We start from the raw sequence: 26871 nt of genomic DNA, 5'->3' as shown, positions 1-26871 counted from the left end.
CTCGAAGATTCATTGTTTACGATGTAGTCTTCTTCTGTATTTTCTATATATTCTTCTAATAAATCATCTCTATCAATGCAAATATTATGTAGGGCACAGCACCATATAATAAATTTTGCCATTGTCTCCACTTTGTGAAAGTCCAATCGCATTAACTGCCGAAAGCAACATTTTAAAATCCCAAAAGCATTTTCAATTTACAACTTGACAAAATTTCAAGTTGTAATTTTTTTCTGATTCGCTTATATTTCCATAGTCTCTATATGGTGTTAATAAATATTCCCTTAATGGATAAGCCGAATCTCCAAGTAAATAAAACTTTGGGGAGCATAATGCCGGCAAATCTTTAGAAATAAACGACAATTTCAATATTCTCGAATCGTGAATTTTGCTGGGTACGCCAGTGTACACATCGAGAAATCGCAGTTTTGAATCGCATATTCCTTGCATTGTTATTGATACAGTATCATGACGGTTGGCATAGGTTGATCGAATCTTGTGTTTAGGTGTTCGCACAGATATATAACTTCCATCTATACAACCCAAAACGTTTGGAATTCCCGATATCTATAATAATTATAACTTGTTATATATTGATTCACTTAAAGTAGATTATCAATACCAGTTCGAACTCTCTGGCCACTTGCTCTTTTTCTTCGTTTGTCGTTGGAAATCTTATTACCCGAGGCGCCACATCATTGACAAAAAATTCCAATACCCTATTGATACATGAGTGGACAGTAGAAAGTGACATATCAAAAAGATTTGCAACTTCCCTCAATGTAGTTTTATTGCCACTAAACCTGTGAATAAATAGTTCTTTATATGGATCTGTGAACACAACTTTTCCAAATCTTACCATAAAAATGCCAAAATTGAGTTTTCAGTTGATACTTGCTGCCTTCCCCCTTGATTTGTCCTTTCTACTTTCGTTGAATGAAATCTTTCGATAAGGTGATTGGCACTATCTCGACTAACACGCAAATTTTTCTTGAACTAAAGGAAATTGATTGATTTTTATTTTTTTAAATGATCCTACTTCGATTTTTATTTTTTTAAATGATCTTACTTCGACTTCAGAGTACAAATTAATTACATCCCCAACAAAGTTTTTAACTCGCCGTTGGTCATTTCGTCCAAGCAATGATGTTGTAACTTCTTCGTCGTCAGAAGAAGAACTATTCTCCAATAGCGCATCCACAATGGTGTTGGCCAAAAAAACGAGTTTGCTTTTTGCATTTTGCTTTTATTTTAAAAATATTTAATACCCAATTTTTTATCGCGGCACTAAACAATTGGAATGCTTCTTCTTGGTAAATTAATCAGCTGTAGTGAAGAAATTGAAAAGCAACCACAATACACGCATCACACACTTTCTTTTGTATTTTCAATAACGCCATTATTTAGGTGGACGAATAAAAGCGTCTTCAACATCTGATTGAAGGTGTAACCATCTGCACCGCAGACCAGCTATGGTGTAAAATGGGTTACACTTTTGCTCTTGCGATGGGTAACACCCCGTCAATCGAACGTGCACATTTTGGGCAGGCTGCACTGAATTTTCCAATCGAACAAAAATTTTCGATTTATGGGGGTAAGGTGTAAAATATGCAACATATTTTTTACCAATCGAAATCACCATTAGTCTCAAAGCTTGCCCACCCCATATGACATTTCTGTCATCCATGATATTTCCTATGCCTTAAAGAATATTTGGAAATATCCCAAATCTTGAATTTGTCTACTTTTGTGACCGTTACATTTCAACTCTTTGGTTTAGTAATTAACACATTTTATACGATTTGAATTCACATATTAAACAGTTTTATTCCTTATTTTAGATTTTTTTAAAGGTAAATTTATGTTTGAATAAGAATAATAATTATAATAATACTATTTATACTAAATTTTTATTAAAAATATAGATTTAACAAATATATATAATTTCAAAGAAGTTTGTTTTTGTTGTTGTTGTTTGAAATATAGAAGAAAAGACAATTGTAACATAAGTATATAAAACAGATATAATTTTTTTTAACAATAATAGAAATGTCGTATTTGATATTATTTTAATTTATTAAGCTAACAAGGTTTTAATAATTTTTTATTATTTATAGGTATTTACGTAGCAATTATAAGGCAAAAAGAAAATATAATATTAATTTTAGCAAGTTTTTGTTGTTTTGTATTTTTCTTTAACAATTGTTTTGTATTATTCTAATAATATTTGCTTTTTTTTTAATAGGTAGATAGTTTTAATATAACACTAATATAACTTATAGTAACTTGAATTTGATTTTTTTTTATTATTTATACTGACTTTTCAAAACATACATTCTAGAAGAAGTTTTGTTACGTTTTTACAATGTTTATGTAGTCTTAATCATATTATTATCGTTTTTGACACTTTTTTATTCTCTTGTTGTTGTAAAAGAGGCAGACATGTTAGTGTAATTCAAATGTAACTTTTTTATTATTTGGGTTGTGAAATTTTGTTTTTTTTAGGTTAGTTTAGGTTTAGTGATTATATAGGGAATTGGGAAAAATAGACAGGTTCCACAGCACAAGGTTAGTTTTATTTTCAGCAAAAATCATATTGCAATTTTAAACATTCAAGAATCTCTTTTTTTACACGTTATTACCTTATTTGGCAGTACGGTATTACCACGTGGTGATTACTGGGTGGCTCATGCACGAATATCAAAGAACTTGATGCTGACAATGAAGCAAAGGTGGCGCACGTGATCTTGGAGGTTCTTGTCATTGATACCTATGATATGGTTTGTACAGTTCGTACAATAAAGGGGCCTTGGCCTGTAATATTTATTTATTTTTTTTTATTTTTTTTACCAAAATTAGTTTCCCTGTTCAAACATATATGTTTCAGTATTTTGATGTGGTTAGGATATGTTCATTCATGAAATCGTAGTTTCCTCCATGGGTTTCAGAAATTTTGTAGACAGATGAAAAATTAGAAGTCATAAATCTAAACACATTGTACACAAACAAATTACATGCAACACTTTTGTGATTTAACAAAATCTTCTTTTCTTTATTTAAATTTTAATGGTATGAACAAATGTTTAATTGTATCTGAAATTTAGTAGGTAATTTATTTATTACCATATCCATTTTGTTTTTACTTTGTAATTTTGTTAAATCATAAAGCTTACACGTGATTCTGTCGTATCCAAGAATATTAATATAGCAATAGTGGCATAGGAATCGAAATATTTAATATTCTTGCCCCTTTTTCTCGCACATAAAACTCCTATTCCCAAAAAAAAAAATAATTGTGTTCAAGCTTGTCTATTTTATTTTTTTACTACTACTCGTCACTCTATATTCACTTATGCACAATTTCTGCCTTGTATCAAAAAAAATTCTTCTGGGTGTTCACTCTGCGAATGTTCGATTCAGAAAAGACCAGGTATTCATGCTCTCACCGCATGGTCGGTCTACCTCCGTTTCTCTAAAAGCAACGTCAATTATCAGACCATAATCGAAAATACAACACTGTTGTGTCATCGATTTGCCAATCCTATTTTATAAAGGTCAGAGAATAAAAAGGCGTTCGATAATACAAAAAGAAAAACAATAAGGAACGTTAATATCTTCGATTTGCGGCAAAAAAAGTAAACAATAAATAAAAATAATAAGCTGGCAAATTTTCCAACAGTGGTTACGATTTTGAACTTATGTTGAATATATGTATGATTATCATTCATATGAAAACTTATATGCCTTTTGGCTGTATTTGAATATGGATTTGAAATAGGGTTGTTATTGAATTTTTTGATTTGAATAAATGAAATGAAAATGAAATTGTAATTTTTTGTTTGTTGATATCCTAACTTGGTGATGGGTTGGAAACATTTGGGACCATTAAAAATTTGGTGCTTTATCACTCATGGTCAAAGTTGGGAGGGGTCAGGTCAGATGTCAACACCTATACATCTGTTCCACAACGATATGTTCTGCGTTTCTTTTGGGGTTTTAGATCCTTCTTTATCTATCTTTCTATTTCTTGATATATTCAGCACACATACTTTCGTTAATAATTTTTATATTGTGGGTTTCGTTGTAAATACTGAACTTCGTAGATATTTTGAACCACCTCGATTGCCGACGAGATAGTGGCCGGAAACTGAATGAATGACGCCCAACGATTTGGGCCCACACTGAAACTTCTTTAAAAATTTTTGTCATATTTGAACTTTGTTCAAATCTGTTTGTGTGGCTCTCGATAATTTTTCTATATTTATTTTTCAATTTCTGTTTTTCTTCTGTTTATTGAATCATAGTTCCTGGAATTTTGGCAAACGAACCATTAGAGTTGTGGTCCAAACTGGACTTGTAGATTCATATACCTCGTATACTATGTTATCGACCTTTTCATTTAGGATTTCAGGAATGTTGATTTTGGATCTAGAAGCTAATTTCAACCCGTTTTCCTTGATGATGAAGTTTAATACCCTATATTTAAATATCATGTTAAATTGCATGTGCTTTCAGGATATTTTGTTACTGGATTTTTTTATGCTAGAGACATACCGTTTTCACAGACTTTTAACTAAAATCTTAATTATTCTGAAGCTAGACTCAACTTTCAACTTAAAAAAAAATTATTCATATAATTTAATGTGTAGAAAATTTTATTTATGCATAGGTATGCATACAATATTTTTATACTATTAAATTGAGCCGACGGGCATTAGCGTAGCTAGACAATTTTCCTAGGGGGGGCTATAGCCCCCCTAGCTAAAACTTTATAGACTGAACTTATAGGTTCAACTAATGTTTTATTTCATAAAATTGAATAAAAAAATAGACATCAAAATAACTCGACAATCAATTTATAATAAAGCAACTAAAAGTACCCTGCGGGAAATTGGTGCAAATTGCCACTGACGGACCTATCACAGAACTAGTACCTGTGCTCCAGTTAGTTGCAATTTTCACATTTAGTGAAATAAAATTATCAGAATAACGTTTTGTTCGAGATATTTCAAAAGTTTTTTTTTTCATTTCGGGTTCGATTAGGAGCCCAAATTGGAAGAGATTTCTAAGAGTTTGTCCGAGACTGGTTCCTGAGGACCTGTTTATGGGTTGCTCCTGCTAAATTGTCCCAGGACGTGTCCTTTGGGATGAGTCCAAGACGCGTCCTAAAATGTAAGTTTACTCCGTCAATGACAAACCCATGTTAAAGTGGACGGTCCCTTCCATACGTTTTGATCAGAACTGGGACTGGCCCATACACACCAGGGACTAGTCCCGTACCAGTTCTGTGGTTGATCCATTTCCCTTAGGGTAGTTCCACACTTTTCGCAGCAAACAATTGGGAGTTGTTCTAAAGGCACAACTTTAAAAGCACTTCCAAAAATGTCCTCACAAAGAAGTTAACTATTTTAACTACACAGGAAGTGTTTTTACTTCATTTTTTTATATTTTAATGCGTAATTTTTTGTTTTCTTTTTTCAAATAGTTTAAAAAAAGTTTAAGAATAAATAAAATGGTACAAATTATTCAAATTTTGCCACAAAAATGCTAAATCCATTATAGAAAAATCGATAATATTTGAAAAAACGTTTCAAACAAGCGTTAGAATGCATTAAAAATCATAAAAAGTATAAAAATTATTTATTTGGGAAAATATCACAAAATTTTTAATTCACATTCAAAACACTGAATTCAGATCACACCTTAAGAAGTGATGCAAATTCATTGCAACGGTTGTTGAAACGGTGGACATTCGTTCTATGACAAGTTCATATTACATTCATCGCTTCTCCGCCAATTTTGTACCACTTCCAGACCCAAAAAGAACATTTTCACTTCTTTTTTGGCGACGCTTTTTTGCAGTATTATTAAGATATTAATTTATGAAAGAATAGTTTTAATATCAATTACTATTTTTTATTCAACTAAATCATAAGTTCAACCACAGCTTTATTTCATAAATATCAGACCAAAGTAATTCGATTGTGCATGAAAGTCTTTAGTGAAACTTTGTGCGTTGTACGAGTATATACTTGTTTAATTTTTATAAAAATGTAAAATCGTAAATAGGTTTTCAAATTCTGGGGGGGGCTAAAATTTTTCTGGGGGGTCTAAGCCCCCTCCCCAGAGGCCTTCCTACGCTTGTGCCGACAGGCTTTTTGGGCAGCAAATAAATCAATGACTTCTTCAGTCGGCACATTTATTCGGCGATGAACCGACATTAATGCCAATCCTTTGAGTCTACTAGTCGAATTTCTAAGATACGTCTTTAATCTCTTCATTGTTGAAAATGAACGTTCGGATGAGCACGTAGTAACTGCAGGGATGGAAAATGCAGTACTATAGTACTTTTTTCAAACCTTTTTCACCCCGGTCATTACCGTAATACCCCCGCGAATAATTTAGTACCTTTTGTGTAGACATTTTTGAGTCGATATCAGATTTATGGTACAATAGCTTTGACAAAATATTTTAATATTTTGAGCAAGTCTTTATCAACCTTATTTGCTAATACATTTACATATTTACAAATATGGCAAAACAGACATGTTCATGTGGGAAGAAAATTTTGTAAAAGACATTGTCAAAAACAGGATTTTATTGAACTTCAAGAAAGTTTTAGTCGAAAAAAGAATGCGATTCTATATTATCGATTTTTTATTTCGGTAGAAAATGTTGTCAAAATTTTATTTCTATATAGAATTTTTGCAAAATTTTATTTTTATAGAAAATTTTGTAAAAATTTTATTTCTATAGGAAATTTTTGCAAAATTTTACTTCTATAGAAAATTTTGTCAAAATTTTATTTTCTTTAAAATTCAGTCTCTTGACAATAATCTTCCAGTGAAATTTTTGTTGAAATTTAGTAAAAAGTACCTTTCCGCTCAAAAAATACCTTTTTTGTACTTTCTTAAAAATTGTATTTTCCATCCCTGAGTAACTGGCAAAGTGACCAAAATTTTTAAAAGAATATTCACGTTTGGAAATATCTCTTTATTGCTTCCATCGCTGAATTAGGCAGGTTCTTTTCGCAGGATTTGCGCCATTTCATTTACACATGTGTGTTTGGCTGTTTCGTTGTTGTTGCTATGGCCAAACAAAGCGAGTCATGTTCACAAAAAAAAAACAACAAACAAAACAATAAAAAGCAGAAATACATTTTCCAAAAATGAAATCTGTAGTGCGAGAACAAAAACAATTTGTTTTTTCTACCGTCGTTTGACGGGCTTTTCAACTAGTATTCTATGATTTGTGCAAGTTTTATAGGTAAGGGTTTTTCAAAATAAAACCTCCAGCTTTTCTTCAACATCTTCGATAAGATTTTTCTATGCAGCTAAAAATATATATTTATTTATATAAAAATATCATTCATTTCGGGGGGGGGTTTGATCCCCCTCACCCCCCCCCCCCTGAATGCGGCCTTGTTCCTACCTATAGCCAGTTATGGATGTCAAACATATGATATTGATTAATTATTTTTATTTTTGCTTTTTTCGATTGGAATTTATTCCACCCCCAAAAATTACATAGTTTAGTTGACTAATTTGTTAAATTTTAATTTTTTTTTTGGTTTCGTTACGAATTGTATTTTCATTAAAATGTCTTTGAATCAGGATACTGAAGATTTAGCCAGGGTTCCGCAGTGGCAGAATGTGGTATCTGCAAGCAAAGAATTACGAGCAATGTACATGCAGTTACTGCTCCTTGTACTCATACATTTCATAAATCTTGTTTATCGAAACATATTAAAAAGGAGAAAATTTGTCCTTGGTGTGGTGAAGTTTTGAGTATTGCTAAAACGATTTCTACTCAGGCGCAGCCATCTCCAATGACACCTCGTTCTCAATCTCAACGAGCTTTGGATTTCGACTCTAGTCGATCAGGTTTACAATCTGCGAGCAGTTAGCTACACGGACGAAAAAAAAATGTTTTTCATATGTTTGGGTGTAAAAATTATATGTTTGGAACTCAAATTTTTTAACACAATATTTTTGAGTGCAAGCATATAATGTTCATAAACTAGCATAACATGTTTGGGACATAAAATGTTTGTAAATATAATATGCTTAGATGCAATCATATAATAATTTGAAATAGCCTATAAACATATATGTGTTTCGAAAGAGAGACCTAGAGAGTATGCTGCAAGTAAAACAATGGAAGTAACCAATTGGCGCCTTAAAAATATATCCACACAAAGAAAATTTCATTACAATTTTTTGCTACCAATGTATGCCCTAAGATGAAACATAATATGTTTGAACAATACAAAAAATATTTTTTTTTGCACCAATCCTGAAAATATATATGATAGAAGCAAAATGTGTTTGGGGTATATGTTATAGAAACGATTTTTTTGAGGGTGTAGGATGATAGACACGAGTGTTCAGGCTAGTCTTAGTAGGTTGAGTCAACCTCCTGTAACATCCGTTGTCTCTCCTTCGAATAATCAACCTTCTCGTATTATTTCTACGTCTCCTAGTGGTGCTATGCCAGTTCAGACTTTAGAGTAGTTGTTAGGAATACCTGACGGGACTAATAGTTCTTCAACATCACCTAATAGGGACCAAATAGGCTCCAATTCTTCAATGGGTCAGAGCGCAGTCTCTTCTATTCGATCCGATAAAGTTGGACATATTATCCACAATTGGAGGCTTACTTTTTCTGGAGACCCGAAGGGCATGTCTATTGGGAATTTTCTATATAGAGCTGAGGCATTAACTAAGGAAACTTTAGGTGGGAATTTTGAATTGTTGTGTCAGCATATATCTGCTTTATTTGATTCGATGTTTTACCTTCTGTTAAAATGTTTAATTCATCTTCCAATTCTGACCCTCAAATTTTTGGTCAAGACCATTACATACACGCTTAGCTGAATATCAGGCTAAACGTGCCGAAATATTTAGTGATCGACAAAATGATAAAAAGTATTCTCGTTCATTGGAGCGTATGCGGAAATATTGGCGTGATGTTAAGTATACTAGTAAGGAATTGCTTAGTATTGCCAATAATAAACACCATGATAATAGGTCATATGCTTTAGCCGTTTTGTTACGTAAAACTTTTAGTGGCTTGCTAGATACAGGTGCTACTGTTAGCTGTCTTGGCGCGGAAGCGGCTAAAGAATTTTTAGATTCGAACCGAGATTTTAAGAAGATGAACTCAGTCGTATATTCTGCTGGCGGCAAAAGTATTTATGTCGTAGGTAAAATTCAATCTGAAATTTTGTACAAAAATATTTCGAAGCAAATTATTCTTTATATTGTCCCGGGACTATCCCAGAATCGATATTTAGGTATAGATTTCTGTAAACTTTTCAATTTACTTCCTCCTGATTTACTTTCGGATTTAGTTGTTAGTCATAATTCGGAACGAGTTTCAGAAATTTCTGTTTTACAAACTTTGTCTGATATTGATCGTAAATGATTACAAGCTGTTATTGATACCATCCCTTCGTTTTCGAAACAGGGACTGGTCGTACCAATGTTGTTTCACATTTTATTGATGTCGGTAATGCTACCCCGATCAAACAGCGTCATTTTCCGGTTTCACCAGCAATGGAGAAACTGATTTATGATGAGGTTGATCGGATGTTGGCAATGGATGTTATGGAAGAAAGTGATAGCACGTGGTCTTCACCTGTGGTCTTAGTGCAAAAGCCGGGGAAAGTCCGACTTTGTTTAGATAGCCGCAAGGTTAATGTAGTTACGGTCAAGGATGCATATCCTTTGCCTAACATCGATGGCATTCTCAGTCGACTTCCTCGTGCTGAATTTATAACCAGTTTAGATCTCAAGGATGCCTTTTGGCAAATCCCACTTGAGAAATCGTCGAAAGATAAAACAGCATTAACTGTTCCCGGCCGCCCCTTGTACAAATTCAAGGTTATGCTTTTTGGCTTATTTAATGCGCCGCAGACGATGTCTCCTCGATTTTTGGGTATGTCTGTTTGGTACCGAAAGTTCATTAGGAATTATGCTTTGTAACAAGTCCGTTAACTGGTTTGCAAAAAGGGAATAGAAAATTTGTATGTAATGATGAAGCACAAAAATCCTTTGAAGATGAAAAGACCATAATGTCAACCGCTCCTGTGCTGCGTAGCCCTTATTTCTCACAGCCGTTTTATATACACTGTGATGCTATCAATACGGAAATAGGAGGTGTATTGGTACACGGAGGAAAAAGTGTGTTTTTATATGTTTGGATACAAAAATAAGATGTTTAGGACAAAAAAATTAACACAATATGTGTGGGTACAATAATATTGTGTTTGAAAACTAGTATATTATGTTTGCAATCGATATGTTAATATGTTACAACATAATATGTTTACGTGAATAAATTTTTAATACAAAAAATGTTTGCACAGAAGCATATAATTCTTACAACGAACGTCCAAACACGATATTTTTGGAAAAGTTACACTAACAATAGAAATAATACTTACCGCGTTAAAATATAATTTTACGACATTTAAAACATACATATTATGTTTTCAGTAAAATTACACTTAATACCCAGTTTTTCAACCTACTCGAATTAGAAATTATTATTTCCAATTTAGTGGTTGTGGTTGTCACCAATATTTTTTGTTTAATTGTTTAATTTGCACAGAAAACTATTATCTTTTATTTCGAAGATTATAAGCTACAATATGCATTATTCCCCTATTTTTATTATTAACATCGTCTTTGTATGTAACCTGGAAATTACGTACAAAATCTGGAAGTGATTGGAAAAATAATATGTGTGAATATAAACAAATATAAATTTACAAATTTGGAGTAAACATATATATGTTGTGATATAAGACTTCGCCAAAAAATGTATATGCTTAATTGAAAATATTATTTAATTTGTGTCTAAACAAGACTGTTTAGACTTAATTTAACTATAACCCATTTCTGAATTTACTATGTATAGAAATTAATCATTCTGAATTTTGAATTGTAACGGAAAAATATTATGGTTTAAGAATCACTTGAAATGTATGAAATTGTTCGATTTACACTAAAGATAGTAATATCGATAAATGTCAAAAGATAATTTCAGTTTTCAACTAGTTCTAAAAATTAGTTAAATAGAAAATCGATAGGTTTTCTGGCTGGCAGGAAACATTCAATAAAACACTTTTTATTTTCCCGCAGCCACGAATAGAACTACTTGGTGAGATCATCCTCTAATAAAGACTTAACTCAAAATTTAGCCCACTTGTGTTTATGTGTTATGTGCGTCTATAGCGGCGTTTGACATGACCGTCCGGCTTACTACGGCGATCTCAGTGGGTGTGGGACTCAACCCGCCTATATCAAACCCAGTGCACTAACATTGAAGAATTTGAACTTACACAAAACAAAACGAACGCTACCTGACGAACTTAAAAGGGAAAACAATGATCCAGAGATCTTGGTGTTGTGAACTCACACTTGCCCACCCAACCATGACCCAAAACTCTCCATTACAGCCACATTTCCCATTTTATTTTGGGCCTCTTGATACCACACACATCACATCAACTACTTGAGCCGAAAATCAATTATTTTCTTAATTGAAAATAATTTGCATTTTCCCCTCATCTCAATCGCTCAAAGTCACCAATAAACTGCCCCGTTCGCCAAAATCAACCACCAAATGAAATCTGGGCACGCTAAATACAATAAAAAATGAATTTCAATTGTGACCCCGTAGCCGTAGCCATACCATACCGCCTGCCGGCCGCTATACCCATATATATAGATATAGCCTGCAACAAACCACCATGGTCGACGAGACTTCGAGAACGAACATGATGTGCAGGCCTATGGTCCACGTGGGGAACTCCCACCCCTGAGCGTCTCAAGCCGGGCTACAATCTCGGGCGATCGCTTATCCCCAGGTATGTACAAAAGACAGTTCTTGTCCGCTTCTAACCTATATTTACTTCCACAGTGCCCATTGTCAACGAAATCTGGTGGAATAACAAAAAGGGTCCCGCTGATGAAATGTCGCATGTCAATTTCTACCATATGACTACAACCGCAGTTGCCTGTCCCCCTATGGAAAATACGTCTGTCCACTGCCTCAAAGAAAAAGGTATGCAATACCCATGTGGCTAGTGCCCTGTCGCCGTCCGTTTGTCTATTTGAGAATCCCTTGCCTGCAGCCTATCACCCTGTGTGTGTCCACCTATCGTTCTCTTGTGCATGGTGTAATTGTTGTTTCTTTACTTTTGTTTATTTGTGCACTCTTCCTCTTTTTACCAAAAAGACAGATTTCACATCTCAACAAAAACAGAAAGAACAATTACATCAGCCCTATCATAAATGTAGTAGTGTCAATATAGTCCATTGTAATGATGTGTAATAACAAACCATATATAAAAACAAACTTACAATAGTGTTCTACTTCAATTATCCATCGTTTATCATTCTCAACAATATATACTAAGTGCATTTTTTGAAAGATTTGTAAACCTAAAAGAAATTAACTCGTATACATAAAATACCTTTTGTTTCTAAATTTTTTGCCTTCTGTTTCTAAATTCTGTGAGCCGTCTGAAAATATCCAAGAATTACGAAATCATTTCCTGCATTACTAAAGGCATAAGCCGGAATGCATTGCATATTTTCGTGTTATCAAATGAAATTACCGTGCGATTGGCAATTATTCCAATTTCTCCTTGTGTTATATTTACGGTTGCACTAGTTGGTCTAATTCCACCAAAAGGGGAGACTGTGAGAATTTCTGATGTGTTGGTAGTCCCTACACGATTTTCCTTCTCAAGTAAGGGGTACTTCAATTCCTTATGACATAAATCTTTGAGAAAGCTTCCTATAGCAAACAGCTATCCCGGAACAATCTTCTATAGGAGCAATATTTTCAGAAAGTTTCCTATTGACCTAACTTTTTATTTTTTTTTTATTTTAGAAAAAATTCTATAATTATTAGAAAATGTTGAGAATATTCTCTATAGAAACAAATTCTTCACAGAAACAATTTCACGAATCTTTTTCCCAGTTTAAATCCTTATTGAGTTTCACAAAAATATATAACATAAATCCCATTACGAATTTAATTGAATCAACACAATTTCCCATTGAAATAAAAATTAATCACGCAAATTAATTGTATCATTTATTATTATTTCTTTTTATTATTGGATCAATCAATCTCGTGATTGAATCAGAAAAAAACATCTGTGTGTCACTAAAAGTTCTCTATAGACATCACATTTTCGAGGAAATCTTTTATAATAAACATAGAATTCCTAGAAAAATGTTCCATAAAAGTGGAATTCTGAGACCATGTTCTATAGAAATAAAATTTCTAGAAAGTTATCTATACACAACATTCCGATACAATTTTCTATGGAAATAAAATTTCGAGAAAATTTTTCATAGCAATAACATCTTGAGGAATACTTTCTATAGAAACAAAATATTGAGAAAGTTTTCTACAGAAATACATCTCGAGGACATTTCCTACACAGAACAAAATGTAAACTACATTATGGGAAAAATGAACTATTCCAAATTTCGCAATTCTTTACATCGACGAAATTTTCCAACATTTTTGGATTTTTAATTCCCATTTCTGAAATGCATCTTTTTCGAAAAAATATGAATTAAATATACCGAAAAAATTTTAAGCGCCAGATCATTCTCATTTAACAACGCTGTAGCCTATTCTTACTAATTTTTGTGAAGTGTACGAAAATTTAGAAATGAACTAATTTAGAAGTCATTGAGATTCTACTGTCATTTAGTTCATAGAATTTTTGAGACAAAATTTTAAAAATAAACTAAAACAAAATAAAATTTTTGCAATAAATATTAGTTCATTTTAGGATCATTTTTACAACAGACTCTTTTTTTGTATGGAAACAACATCTCGAGAAAAAATTTCTGCAGAAATATATTTGGAGGAAATTTTCTAGAGTCATGAAATTTTCATGGGCTTGTTCGATTAGAATTTGCGTCAAAGATTCCGGAACCCACAACTTCCACTGAAATTCTTGGGAATCCCGAAAGTCAGAATCCAAACTCCTCTTAAATACCATATTTCCTGCAACACGCAAGTCCGGTAGCCGTTCTTTATTCTTTTCTATCTCCTCCCTGAGCTCTTTGTATTCGTCACTCTCGAATTCCGCCGTTTCGAACTCAAATACTTGGTCCATTTCCAGTTCGTCTACTATGGAGAAGCGGGATAGCATATCGGCCACTACGTTGTCCTTGCCTTTCCGATGTTCGATTTTGAAATTGAATCCTTGGAGTTGCAATGACCACCGAGCCAAACGACCAGTAAGATCTTTTAGACTCATTAGCCATTGCAAACTCGAATGATCTGTAATCACCGTAAATTCCATCAGTTCAACGTAGGGCCGAAACTTCTTAATTGCCATCACCGCCGCCAGGCACTCTATTTCAGTGACACTGTAGTTTCTTTTACATTTATTGAGCTTTTGTGAGTAGAAGGCTATAGGGTGTTCTTCCTTCTGGCTATTTAATTGGAACAGAACTGCTCCTATACCATACTCCGATGCGTCACATTGAATGAAAAAGGGTTTTGAAAAATCGGCGTGTCGCAAAACGGGCGCCGAGGTTAAGGCCTTTTTAAGTTTTTCGAACGCCTCTTTTGCTTTTTCATCCATATTGAACTTGGCAGACTTTTTTAGCGTGTCTGTGAGTGGAGCCGAGATTGTGGCGAAATCCTTAATAAATCTTCGGTACCATCCAGCGGTACCAAGGAAACTTCGCACTTCGCGGGCGTTTTTTGGTACTTTTATTTTGTTGATCGCCTCAATTTTATCAGGATCAGTGCGCAATACCCCTTCTCCAATTATGAAACCCAAATATTTCAATTGACGGAAACAAAATTGCGACTTTTTCAGTCCTATGGTGAGACCAGCTTTCTGCAGACATTCAGCCACTTCGCTGAGAAACCTCAGATGCTCGTCAAAATTGCCAGAAAGTCGTCCAAGTACACAAAAACATTCTCCTTTAGTCTTTGGGGAATGACATTGTCCATCAGACGGCATAATCGTTGTGCGGCATTGCACAAGCCGAAAGGCATCACACGGAACTGGTACAATGGACGACCTGGAACCGTGAAGGCTGTATACGACTTGCTCTCTTCATCTAGCTCTATCTGCCAGAAAGCGTAATTAAGGTCCACGCTGCTTATAAAGTGGGTTTCGTCAATTCGACTCAATATTCCATCTATATTTTGGAGGGGATAGGCGTCTTTTACGGTCAAATTGTTTAACTTGCGGGCATCTAAACAGAAACGATTTTTCCCCGGTTTCCGTTCTATGGTTGTTCTGTTGCTCCAGGGACTTTCACTTTCTTCGATAACCTTTAGAGCTAACATGTTGTCAACTTCCTCGTATGTTATGGCTTGTATAGCAGGAGACATTGGATAATGCCGATCTTTTACCGGTTCTGCCCCATCGATCAGCTTGATTGAGTGTTTTTCTAACGATGTACATCCTAAACCATGTTTCTCGAACGTTTTGAATTTTTCTATTGTCTGTTTTAACCGTTCGGATTGTTCATTAGAAAGTTCATGAGGGTTGAGTTTGTATTTTACATCTGGATTTGCCATATTATTGGTAACTTTTTCAATGTTTATTTCGGATACGCCTATGAGTTCGGGGGCTAAATGGAACATTCGCCAAAAGTCAATCCCAAGGTATAAATATTGCTCCAAATCTGGGCATAAGTACAAAAACATTTCCTTTTCTTGATTTTGGTAGTGAATATTAACTTTTACTTTACCCAGAACCCTATAACTTGTCCCTCCAGCAGTAGTAACTTTGCTCGAAAGTGGTATAATAGGAATTTCTAACTCTTCGATTACTTCTCTACAGTTTTTCCCCAAAATACTGACTGTTGCGCCAGAATCCAATAATCCCTTGATCCTTTTCCCCATAATATCAATTTCGGAAAAAGCCCTGGGATCATTAGAAACTTTCGTAATCCTTGCCAACGAGTCTATTAAGTATTTCCTTTGCTCACGCCATTCTTTTGCCTTTTTCCTTATTTTGGAGATTTTTCCGGGTATAACCCTCACATCTTTAGTAATAAAAAAAGACTTTTCTTCTTTAGCACAAATTTATTACTGCTCTTCAAAAAACAGAAAGCCAATATATATATTACAAAAATTAAAATCTAGAATATTCTTTGACAGAAGTACAACAAAACGTTTTTTGAGCATTTCTTTTTCAAATAACAAACAATCATACATACATTCAAATGTATAATGTAAAAAATAACATATTGGTAACACGAACAAATATACATAACACATAATTAAATCCTTTTATGGAATTTCATCAAATTCATATATGTACAAACAAATTAGGATGACAAGGAAAAACAAAGCCTACTGGTAATTTTAGAATATATATTCATAATATAACATAAATATACATATATATAAAACTAAAGTACTCTCAAAGAAATTTGTTAGTTCAATGAATGAAAATTCATAAACATATAACTATATATACTAAAAATATGCTACAGTCTGAAGTTGGTTCTTCTCACTATATGATAATCTTCTGGGTGTATAACTGAATGGTTTATCGCTAGTCAAAGAAATTTTCATTTCACCATATATTTGTGGTTTCGAAGGACGTTCAGGGCTCTCATAATAGTCATAAAATGTCTCGTGCAATTTTTTCCTTGTCAAATGATCCAAATCCTCCCCTACTTTCAACTCACGTTTACCATCATTCTCTACATCAATATTAAAAATAGTGTGATTAAATTCATTCCTTACATCCACAATTTCTTTAGGGACTAATTCATAATTACCTTTCCGCAAAAAGTCCCTTCCTAACACACAAGAATGTTGCATACTATTATCAGAAACAACAAGCATTTCCAATTTAAATGAAATGCCCCCAACTAAAACGAAACACTCAAATTTCCCGAATACATCCAACCTACTTTTATTTAGTCCATAAAAATTATAATGAGACCAAGTAAGATTCTCCATATCAATTATTCCTTCAACAGCCGACCTCTTAACAAAACTAACCGGACTTCCAGAATCAATTAAGCATTCTATATAAAAATAATTTTTGAAATCATAATCTAGACTAAATCTAAAGTACCTTACATAATCGTTGTCTTCCACCAGAGCCACAGTATTAGATGTTGAACACTCCGCAATGCGATGATCCTTACTTCCACAGTTGAAACATGCACCTCTTTCAATTTTTGGCTTTGGGAAATCTGTGACAATGTGTCCAAAAGAGTTACAATTGTAGCACTTCAATTTGGGATTTTTATTCGTCGACTTCGGCTGTTTCAACTCGATTTTTGAGAAAGCTTGCAAAAGTTGTGTTTTATTTCCAAAACATTGTAAATTGGCTTGTACCTTAAGCTGCTCATCCGGAATTCCGTCTATGATGCAGTCAATTAATTCGTCTTCATCAATACTTATCTTGTTGGCGAGAAGAATTTTGGCATTGTAGTATTCCATAAATGATTCGCCATATATCCATCTTCTAGACTCGAATCTATGCCGTAGTACCATCTTACTTTCTTTGGTAGAAAACACATTTTTCATTTCCTCAAGAAGATCACACGACCTCCGTTTTACAAAATCTGGTTGGGCATATAGCCACATTTGGGCTTTTCCTTTCAGTTTACACATTAACAGTGCTTTAATAGCATTTTCGTCAGCAGCGTAAGATTCGCAAATATGTTTCAATTGAGTAACCCACACTTCCACTGAACTGGTTCCATCATAATCCAAAATAAACTCTCTCAATAGTGAATGGTTAGCAACAACATTTCTCATGGTATCACATTTCAAAATTTTCTCTTCTTTAGTGCCACAATCAGATGTTGTTCCTTCGTGATTTTTCATTTGCAGAAATAAATTTTCTTTCTCAAGCAAATTTTTTTCTCTTTTTGTGATATCCAATTCCATTTTTAAAAGTTCAATTAACATAGGAACGCCAGCAGCGTGAGTTGGGTGCCGGATATTGTTACATGCTTCCGAATCCAAAATTTCCTCACCTTGGCTGTCTTCGCATAGTTTTGACTCCGGAAATTGAATTAAATTGACAGATTCTTTTTCAGCATTTTCTCCTTCTAATGCATTCACTTCATCGGATATTTCTTTGGGGCATTCTCCACGTTTTTCGGCCGGCACACTATTTAGTCGAAGAACGAGGGCACTTTTTGACCCGCTGGAGCTCAATCCTATACGTTGCAACCAACGGCGTAATTGAAGGACAGTGTAGTTATCCGCTATGACGTCCATTGTAAAAAAAAAAAATCTTCACTTGGATTTCTTATCCCACTTCTGAATTTTAGTAATAAAAAAAGACTTTTCTTCTTTAGCACAAATTTATTACTGCTCTTCAAAAAACAGAAAGCCTATATATATATATTACAAAAATTAAAATCTAGAATATTCTTTGACAGAAGTACAACAAAACGTTTTTTGAGCATTTCTTTTCAAATAACAAACATCAAATAACAAACAATCAAATACATACATTCAAATGTATAATGTAAAAAATAACATATTGGTAACACGAACAAATATACATAACACATAATTAAATCCTTTTATGGAATTTCATCAAATTCATATATGTACAAAGAAATTAGGATGACAAGGAAAAACAAAGCCTACTGGTAATTTTAGAATATATAAAGGGTGATTTGTTAAGAGCTTGATAACTTTTTTTTAAAAAAAAAAACGCATAAAATTTGCAAAATCTCATCAGTTCTTTATTTGAAACGTTAGATTGGTCCATGACATTTACTTTTTGAAGATAATTTCATTTAAATGTTGACCGCGGCTGCGTCTTAGGTGGTCCATTCGGAAAGTCCAATTTTGGGCAACTTTTTCGAGCATTTCGGCCGGAATAGCCCGAATTTCTTCGGAAATGTTGTCTTCCAAAGCTGGAATAGTTGCTGGCTTATTTCTGTAGACTTTAGACTTGACGTAGCCCCACAAAAAATAGTGTAAAGGCGTCAAATCGCATGATCTTGGTGGCCAACTTACCGGTCCATTTCTTGAGATGAATTGTTCTCCGAAGTTTTCCCTCAAAATGGCCATAGAATCGCGAGCTGTGTGGCATGTAGCGCCATCTTGTTGAAACCACATGTCAACCAAGTTCAGTTCTTCCATTTTTGGCAACAAAAAGTTTGTTAGCATCGAACGATAGCGATCGCCATTCACCGTAACGTTGCGTCCAACAGCATCTTTGAAAAAATACGGTCCAATGATTCCACCAGCGTACAAACCACACCAAACAGTGCATTTTTCGGGATGCATGGGCAGTTCTTGAACGGCTTCTGGTTGCTCTTCACTCCAAATGCGGCAATTTTGCTTATTTACGTAGCCATTCAACCAGAAATGAGCCTCATCGCTGAACAAAATTTGTCGATAAAAAAGCGGATTTTCTGCCAACTTTTCTAGGGCCCATTCACTGAAAATTCGACGTTGTGGCAGATCGTAAGTCTATTCATGATGAAATGTCAAAGCATACTGAGCATCTTTCTCTTTGACACCATGTCTGAAATCCCACGTGATCTGTCAAATACTAATGCATGAAAATCCTAACCTCAAAAGAATCACCCTTTACTAATATAACATAAATATACATATATATATATATATAAAACTAAAGTACTCTCAAAGAAATTTGTTAGTTCAATGAATGAAAATTCATAAACATATAACTATATATACTAAAAATTGCACGAGACAGTTTATGACTATTATGAGAGCCCTGAACGTCCTTCGAAACCACAAATATATGGTGAAATGAAAATTTCTTTGACTAGCGATAAACCATTCAGTTATACACCCAGAAGATTATCATATAGTGAGAAGAACCAACTTCAGACTATTTTAGATGACTATTTAGAAAAAGATTATATAAGGCCAAGTGACTCAGAGTATGCATCACCTATTGTACTTGTCAAAAAGAAGACGGGAGATATCAGAATGTGTATTGATTTTCGAACGTTAAATAAAGTCACAGTTAAAGATAATTTTCCCATACCTTTGATTGATGATTTGTTGGACAGGCTGTCGGGTAAGAAATTTTTCACGAAAATAGATTTAAAAAATGCGTTTTTTCATGTGTTTGTCCATTCCGATTCAGTGAAATATACGTCATTTGTCACACCATTAGGTCAATTCGAATTTCTTAGGATGCAATTTGGCTTAAAGAATGCTCCATCTGTATTTCAGAGGTATGTACAGAAGGTATTTGCCGATATGATAAAGGATGATAAGATTATAATATATCTCGATGACATTATGATAGGAACAAAAGATATTGACGAACATATCGAAATTTTGAAAGATGTATTTACAAGGATGGTAGAAAATAATCTGGAATTGAGGTTGGATAAATGCGAATTTCTAAAGACGTCGGTAGAATATTTAGGGTATTTTATTAGTGAGCATGGACAAATATACATAACACATAATTAAATCCTTTTATGGAATTTCATCAAATTCATATATGTACAAACAAATTAGGATGACAAGGAAAAACAAAGCCTACTGGTAATTTTAGAATATATATTCATAATATAACATAAATATACATATATATAAAACTAAAGTACTCTCAAAGAAATTTGTTAGTTCAATGAATGAAAATTCATAAACATATAACTATATATACTAAAAATATGCTACAGTCTGAAGTTGGTTCTTCTCACTATATGATAATCTTCTGGGTGTATAACTGAATGGTTTATCGCTAGTCAAAGAAATTTTCATTTCACCATATATTTGTGGTTTCGAAGGACGTTCAGGGCTCTCATAATAGTCATAAAATGTCTCGTGCAATTTTTTCCTTGTCAAATGATCCAAATCCTCCCCTACTTTCAACTCACGTTTACCATCATTCTCTACATCAATATTAAAAATAGTGTGATTAAATTCAATCTTAAGCTGCTCATCCGGAATTCCGTCTATGATGCAGTCAATTAATTCGTCTTCATCAATACTTATCTTGTTGGCGAGAAGAATTTTGGCATTGTAGTATTCCATAAATGATTCGCCATATATCCATCTTCTAGACTCGAATCTATGCCGTAGTACCATCTTACTTTCTTTGGTAGAAAACACATTTTTCATTTCCTCAAGAAGATCACACGACCTCCGTTTTACAAAATCTGGTTGGGCATATAGCCACATTTGGGCTTTTCCTTTCAGTTTACACATTAACAGTGCTTTAATAGCATTTTCGTCAGCAGCGTAAGATTCGCAAATATGTTTCAATTGAGTAACCCACACTTCCACTGAACTGGTTCCATCATAATCCAAAATAAACTCTCTCAATAGTGAATGGTTAGCAACAACATTTCTCATGGTATCACATTTCAAAATTTTCTCTTCTTTAGTGCCACAATCAGATGTTGTTCCTTCGTGATTTTTCATTTGCAGAAATAAATTTTCTTTCTCAAGCAAATTTTTTTCTCTTTTTGTGATATCCAATTCCATTTTTAAAAGTTCAATTAACATAGGAACGCCAGCAGCGTGAGTTGGGTGCCGGATATTGTTACATGCTTCCGAATCCAAAATTTCCTCACCTTGGCTGTCTTCGCATAGTTTTGACTCCGGAAATTGAATTAAATTGACAGATTCTTTTTCAGCATTTTCTCCTTCTAATGCATTCACTTCATCGGATATTTCTTTGGGGCATTCTCCACGTTTTTCGGCCGGCACACTATTTAGTCGAAGAACGAGGGCACTTTTTGACCCGCTGGAGCTCAATCCTATACGTTGCAACCAACGGCGTAATTGAAGGACAGTGTAGTTATCCGCTATGACGTCCATTGTAAAAAAAAAAAATCTTCACTTGGATTTCTTATCCCACTTCTGAATTTTAGTAATAAAAAAAGACTTTTCTTCTTTAGCACAAATTTATTACTGCTCTTCAAAAAACAGAAAGCCTATATATATATATTACAAAAATTAAAATCTAGAATATTCTTTGACAGAAGTACAACAAAACGTTTTTTGAGCATTTCTTTTCAAATAACAAACAATCATACATACATTCAAATGTATAATGTAAAAAATAACATATTGGTAACACGAACAAATATACATAACACATAATTAAATCCTTTTATGGAATTTCATCAAATTCATATATGTACAAAGAAATTAGGATGACAAGGAAAAACAAAGCCTACTGGTAATTTTAGAATATATAAAGGGTGATTTGTTAAGAGCTTGATAACATTTTTTAAAAAAAAAAAACGCATAAAATTTGCAAAATCTCATCGGTTCTTTATTTGAAACGTTAGATTGGTCCATGACATTTACTTTTTGAAGATAATTTCATTTAAATGTTGACCGCGGCTGCGTCTTAGGTGGTCCATTCGGAAAGTCCAATTTTGGGCAACTTTTTCGAGCATTTCGGCCGGAATAGCCCGAATTTCTTCGGAAATGTTGTCTTCCAAAGCTGGAATAGTTGCTGGCTTATTTCTGTAGACTTTAGACTTGACGTAGCCCCACAAAAAATAGTCTAAAGGCGTCAAATCGCATGATCTTGGTGGCCAACTTACCGGTCCATTTCTTGAGATGAATTGTGCTCCGAAGTTTTCCCTCAAAATGGCCATAGAATCGCGAGCTGTGTGGCATGTAGCGCCATCTTGTTGAAACCACATGTCAACCAAGTTCAGTTCTTCCATTTTTGGCAACAAAAAGTTTGTTAGCATCGAACGATAGCGATCGCCATTCACCGTAACGTTGCGTCCAACAGCATCTTTGAAAAAATACGGTCCAATGATTCCACCAGCGTACAAACCACACCAAACAGTGCATTTTTCGGGATGCATGGGCAGTTCTTGAACGGCTTCTGGTTGCTCTTCACTCCAAATGCGGCAATTTTGCTTATTTACGTAGCCATTCAACCAGAAATGAGCCTCATCGCTGAACAAAATTTGTCGATAAAAAAGCGGATTTTCTGCCAACTTTTCTAGGGCCCATTCACTGAAAATTCGACGTTGTGGCAGATCGTAAGTCTATTCATGATGAAATGTCAAAGCATACTGAGCATCTTTCTCTTTGACACCATGTCTGAAATCCCACGTGATCTGTCAAATACTAATGCATGAAAATCCTAACCTCAAAAGAATCACCCTTTACTAATATAACATAAATATACATATATATATATATATATATAAAACTAAAGTACTCTCAAAGAAATTTGTTAGTTCAATGAATGAAAATTCATAAACATATAACTATATATACTAAAAATTGCACGAGACAGTTTATGACTATTATGAGAGCCCTGAACGTCCTTCGAAACCACAAATATATGGTGAAATGAAAATTTCTTTGACTAGCGATAAACCATTCAGTTATACACCCAGAAGATTATCATATAGTGAGAAGAACCAACTTCAGACTATTTTAGATGACTATTTAGAAAAAGATTATATAAGGCCAAGTGACTCAGAGTATGCATCACCTATTGTACTTGTCAAAAAGAAGACGGGAGATATCAGAATGTGTATTGATTTTCGAACGTTAAATAAAGTCACAGTTAAAGATAATTTTCCCATACCTTTGATTGATGATTTGTTGGACAGGCTGTCGGGTAAGAAATTTTTCACGAAAATAGATTTAAAAAATGCGTTTTTTCATGTGTTTGTCCATTCCGATTCAGTGAAATATACGTCATTTGTCACACCATTAGGTCAATTCGAATTTCTTAGGATGCAATTTGGCTTAAAGAATGCTCCATCTGTATTTCAGAGGTATGTACAGAAGGTATTTGCCGATATGATAAAGGATGATAAGATTATAATATATCTCGATGACATTATGATAGGAACAAAAGATATTGACGAACATATCGAAATTTTGAAAGATGTATTTACAAGGATGGTAGAAAATAATCTGGAATTGAGGTTGGATAAATGCGAATTTCTAAAGACGTCGGTAGAATATTTAGGGTATTTTATTAGTGAGCATGGAATAAGAGCAAACGAAAACGGCATAGAAGCAATCAGAAATTTTCCACTTCCAGACCGACAACACGCAGTTCAGTCATTTCTGGGACTTTGTTCGTATTTTCGGAGATTTGTAAAAGATTTTTCATTGATTGCGAAACCTTTGTACGATTTAACAAAAAAGGACAAAAAGTTTGTTTTTGGTGAGGCAGAAGTGAAGGCATTTGAACAATTAAAACAATGTTTAGTAAAAGCTCCCGTATTGGCCTTATATGACCCTAGGGACGAAACTGAACTTCACTGCGATGCTAGTTCAATTGGATTTGGATCGGTTTTATTGCAGAAAAAGTCCGTTGGAAAATTTCATCCAATCTTTTATTTTTCGAAAAGGACTACTGATACCGAATCACGATACCACAGTTTCGAGTTGGAAACTCTTTCTATTATTTATGCCCTGAAAAGATTTCATACATACCTTCAAGGTAAAAAGTTCAAAATAGTAACAGACTGTAATTCGTTAACATTAACTCTTAATAAGAAGGATCTTAATCCACGTATTGCTAGATGGGCCTTAGAACTTCAGAATTATGAATTTGATCTCGAACATCGATCAGGCAAAAGGATGCAGCACGTAGATGCTCTCAGCAGGAGTACTAATATTATGACAATAGAAACAAACACATTCGAGGAAAACCTTGTAATTTGTCAAAATAGGGACGAACGGATGATTCGCATTAAGAGTGAATTGCAAAAGGGTGAGCATAGTATGTATGAAATGCGTAACGGCGTATTATATCGAAAGATGAATGAGGGCAATATACTGTTCTATGTCCCAGAGGAGATGGAAAATCATTTTTTATATAAGTATCATGATGAGTTAGGACATGTAGGCGCTGATAAAATGACGGAACTAATAAGAAAAACGTACTGGTTTCCGAAAATGCGGGAAAAGGCTTTGACACATATTAGGAACTGCCTTAAATGTATAGTTTACTCTGGAAACAGTGGTAAGATAGAAGGCCAGGTTCATAGTATACCGAAATCTGTAAATCCTTTTGACGTGGTTCATATAGACCATTTCGGACCGGTGGATAATGGCAGGCCCGTTAAACATATTTTGGTGGTGATAGATGCTTGCACAAAATTCGTGAGATTATATCCGACGAAGACTACAAACACGAAAGAGGCGATATTAGCATTGAAGTATTATTTCAGGTCATATAGCCGTCCGAGATGCATAATAAGTGATAGAGGGTCTTGTTTTACATCCAAGGATTTTGAAGAATTTTTGAAGGAGAACAACGTTGCACACATAAAAATAGCAACTGGTTCTCCACAAGCAAATGGCCAGGTGGAAAGGGTCAACCGATCATTGGGTCCAATGATAGCTAAACTTGTTGACGTCGAGAGGGGTGTTTATTGGGATAGTATTTTAGATAAAGTGGAATATTCCCTCAATAACACGGTGCACAGATCTATAGGCGAACATCCTAGTATTATGCTGTTTGGAGTTGGTCAAAGGGGTAAAGTGGTTGATCTGTTAAGGGAGAATTTGTCAGAAGTAGTTATTTCAAAACCGGTTGACAGCAAGGCAATCCGAATTGAAGCATCAAAAAAGCAGCAAGCCTTGCAAAGCTACAATGAGGATTATACATCTAGAAAAAGAAAGGAAGCAATTGTTTACAAGGAGGGCGATTACGTAATGATAAAGAACTTCGACTCTTCGTCTGGTGTTTCATGAAAACTTTTGCCAAAATTTAAGGGACCGTTTAGGGTGTGCAAAGTTTTAAGAAATGACAGATACTTGCTCAAAGACGTTGATGGGTTCCAACATTCGCGAGCACCATATAGTGGCGTATGGGCGGTTGCAAGTATGCGTCCTTGGAAAAAAAGTAATTAGGGGTAGAGAAGGTTATATGATGAGACCAGGTGTCTCATTGTCAGGATAGCCGAGTTGTAGCATATTTTTAGTATATATAGTTATATGTTTATGAATTTTCATTCATTGAACTAACAAATTTCTTTGAGAGTACTTTAGTTTTATATATATTGTTACGTTTTTATATTTAGGCGTTTTTAATTACCGGACAATTAAAACACAGTTCTTTTAAATTAACGGAAACTAATTTAAATAAACTTATGTCTATAATTATCAAATTCGTCACACTGCCTCCCGCTTAAGCCTGTTCGTCCCGAACAGGCACAGAACCTGTTCCGTAAGGAGCCAATCGTTCCAGATGTACAACTTTCATCTTTGATCTAGGGCTGTCGTCCTTCTGAATCCGGTATACAACATCATTGATCCTCTTGATGACTTTGTATGGGCCTTCCCACTGTGTTTGCAGTTTAGGACACAATCCTTTCTTTCGTTGCGGGTTAAATAGCAGAACCAATTCTTCTTCTTGGAAGCCCTTAGTATTTACAGCACGATCGTATCTCGCCTTCATTCTGTTGCTGACCATTTTTATTTTGTTGCGCACTGATTCGTGAACTTCACCGAAAGTGTTTGGGATGTCGTTTCTGTTTTCTTCCATGGCGAGCTCATTAGGTTTAGCGCCGAATATCAGATCTCCAGGCAACGTCAACTCAGTTCCGAATAGAACATTGGCCGGTGTTCGAGAGGTGGAATCATGAATGGCAGATCTATACGACAGCAAAAACTTTGGTATATGCTCGTCCCAGTCCCTCTGGCCGTTGTCCACTACTTTTCGAAGATGTTCTTCCAGAGTGCGATTAAACCTTTCTACCATGCCATCGGATTGTGGATGTAATGGTGTAGTCCTCGTTTTCTTGATACCAAGGGATTCACACATCTCTTTGAATATGGCCGATTCAAAATTTCTTCCCTGGTCTGAGTGAATCTCGGACGGCACACCGTAGCGACATATCCAGTTTTTGTTGACCACATCCACAATCGTTTTTGCCT

At 34.4% G+C, this 26871-nt stretch overlaps 2 long non-coding RNA genes across 2 annotated transcripts in view; one reads left to right on the top strand and one right to left on the bottom strand.

Annotated features, from left to right (window-relative positions):
• The window catches only part of LOC142223579 (uncharacterized), a 379474-nt gene that overhangs the window by 260977 nt on the left and 91626 nt on the right, over positions 1-26871 (top strand). The window lies entirely within an intron of this gene.
• LOC142225909 (uncharacterized) lies at positions 2273-4211 on the bottom strand. The gene is made up of 2 exons (XR_012719503.1): positions 3174-4211; positions 2273-2986 (listed from the first exon to the last, which is right to left on the bottom strand). It is a non-coding gene; the product is annotated as an uncharacterized LOC142225909 (long non-coding RNA).

This window comes from Haematobia irritans, chromosome 2, assembly GCF_050003625.1.
Source record: "Haematobia irritans isolate KBUSLIRL chromosome 2, ASM5000362v1, whole genome shotgun sequence".
Taxonomy (NCBI): Eukaryota; Metazoa; Arthropoda; class Insecta; order Diptera; family Muscidae; genus Haematobia; species Haematobia irritans.
This window is presented reverse-complemented; position numbering and strand designations above follow the sequence as displayed.